Genomic DNA, 2,458 nt, shown 5'->3' with positions numbered 1-2,458 from the left:
TAGGAAATAAGAGAAGCACTAATAATGCAAAAATGAGCATAATTGTACACTAATAAATAAGAAACATATCATCAGGACCACAATTTTTTAATGTATTTTGAGTGTTTCTATTATGAAGTCTGTTGTCTAGAAAGTAACATTTCCAGGGGAAGGACTATTGAAGATAGTATGAAACTGTTGTATTTTGCCAAAGAGTTTTGAGAACTAAGTCAAGAACGAGGAAGAACAAAATTTTTGTTCACAATTCATTGTGTCCATGATGTGTTATCTCAGTTCTGGCTACTGAACTAGAGAACAGGGCATTTCAGATAAAGGGAAAAGGAATTTGAAAAGACAGAAGATGAGAGGAAATAGTATGTGGTCTTCCAAGCCAATTTCAGTTGATTCTTAACTACGTGAACTCTGAAGAACTGGAGACTCAAAGTGATGTTCTTACAGTAAGCAACATAGCTGAGACCACTCCATACCCTCACCTCACCCCCAGCGACCCCTCCCCAAGTCAAGTTGTTTGCCAGTCTCAGTCTTGGTTTGCCCGTGGCTTCATGGCAGATGCCTACTCTTCCTGTCCATGTGCCCCAAGGGCACAAGTTGGGTCCCATGGGCTCTCCTCTTTGCCCTGGGGCTGAGCTCCCCCATAAGGGCCCGCGTTCAGGATGCTGTGGAAGTGACTTAACTGTTCACTATGTTGTCCCTGCTTGGGGCATGCAGTGGTGCCCAAGAAGCCCCCACAGCAGTGGCTGGCTCGAGCACGGCCCCTGCAGTTCCCGCTGGAGCTGTACCAGCGGAGCACTGACCAGCATTGGGGCCCGAGGAAAAACTGCATCTTCCCTGCCAATGCTGTGAAGTCCCTTTCATGGGCAAAATCCGGACTCCTCGCTTCAGCCAAACCATGAGTGAACCAGCTGGTGAGGGCTGCCATGGCTGACCGCCCTTGCCTCCACCTCACTTCCATCTTTCCTGCCACGTGGGCAATGATGGATTTCACCAATTGCATCTAGTACCAAACCTGACCCCAAAGGAGGAGAATAGTATCTCATATCCAAGTCAGTTGTGAGCAGCAAGAAAGGACAGGGATTGGCCTTGGGGAGAGGCAGACATTGGTCATTGACACTGCTTTCCTGCTTCTGTATTTCAAGAGTACCTTTAAGAGTGTGCCATGAATTGGGCTACAAGAATTTGTGGTGGGGGACCCTGGGGATGTCAATCACTTTTCCCTGGCCTTGTGAATCCATCAGGTGGGGACCCTAGGCACCTACTTGACTGTTCACCTGATCAGACAATGTATTCTCTTCACCCTTTTCAGATTAGCTTCCACCAGCAGGGTTGGGAGAACTGCATCATCTCCCTCCACCTGCGCAGCTCCATCTGATGATGCAGAATTCAGAACCTTATCAGTGAGCTTTTGGATGGAAGTATCCACAGACCCTAGTAAATTTCTTACAAGTACATGCCCATCAGTGTCCTGTTGATTGAAGACAGTGTCAGCATCCTGTACAAAGACTATGAGGACATGATTTCCATGTCTTGTACCTGCAGGTGAGCATGGAGGCCAGGAGGCTCCTGCTTACTGGACGCTGCTGCTCTCAAAGTACAGCACTCCTTCCATGCATCTCCAGACTCTTTAACTGTCCCCGATACCTCCACCCCATCATTCATAGTCATTCTTTCTCTGATACTCACCTCACGTCTGTTCTCACAATTGATCTGGCTATTTTTTTCCTTGCAGAAATCATTCATAACAAAGAAGATAGGTCTAGAGTGAGCATAAATTTCTATGGGCCATAAACATTTCTCTTTCAATATGAATCAGAATTATCTTACTAGTTATCAGTTAATAAAAATAATGATTAAACACGAATTGAGAACTTGACCCAGAATTTTCTTTTCCTTCCCTCTCCAGGTAGCAAATTGATGATTCTGAAGACATTTTGGGGACTTAGAAAAGAAACTGGAGAACTCAGAAAGATTGCTATCCACTTCCTGTTTCTACTTTATTTGAACATAGGACCAGGATTAACTGGTAATACAATGACTAATTTGTGAATACACTTTTTTTCTTAGGCTATAGACTTTGCTTTTCTGTCACTTTAGATGCCTGTATTTCTCCTGAGACAAAACATATTAGAAAGCTGACTGAAATAAGGAAGTTCTGACTTCAAGTACCACTTTTGATACTATCTGACTATGAAAATGGCTTAGTCATTTAATCTATCTGCTACCCAGGAAACTCTTTAAGACTCTCTACGTTATAGAGAATAGTCAGTTCCACATTTACAGCTGCCTATATAGCTCCCATCATCAATAAAATCACTGATATTTTTTTTAAAAAAGCTTTCTTGTAGTTTTGAGTAATAATACCCCCAACAATGCTACATCAAGCAGAAACGTCAAGTAGAAGGTGGAGGAAGAAAGAAAATGAAGAAACAGTACACATATAAAAGTCTCTGCTCCTTCCTTA

At 43.3% G+C, this 2,458-nt stretch overlaps 1 pseudogene; it reads left to right on the top strand.

Annotated features, from left to right (window-relative positions):
* The first annotated feature begins 1,016 nt into the window (after positions 1–1,016).
* LOC140511294 (bone morphogenetic protein 15-like) lies at positions 1,017–1,540 on the top strand (annotated as a pseudogene).
* The last annotated feature ends 918 nt before the right edge of the window (positions 1,541–2,458 follow it).

Source organism: Notamacropus eugenii, chromosome 6 (genome assembly GCF_028372415.1).
Source record: "Notamacropus eugenii isolate mMacEug1 chromosome 6, mMacEug1.pri_v2, whole genome shotgun sequence".
Lineage (NCBI taxonomy): Eukaryota > Metazoa > Chordata > Mammalia > Diprotodontia > Macropodidae > Notamacropus > Notamacropus eugenii.
This window is presented reverse-complemented; position numbering and strand designations above follow the sequence as displayed.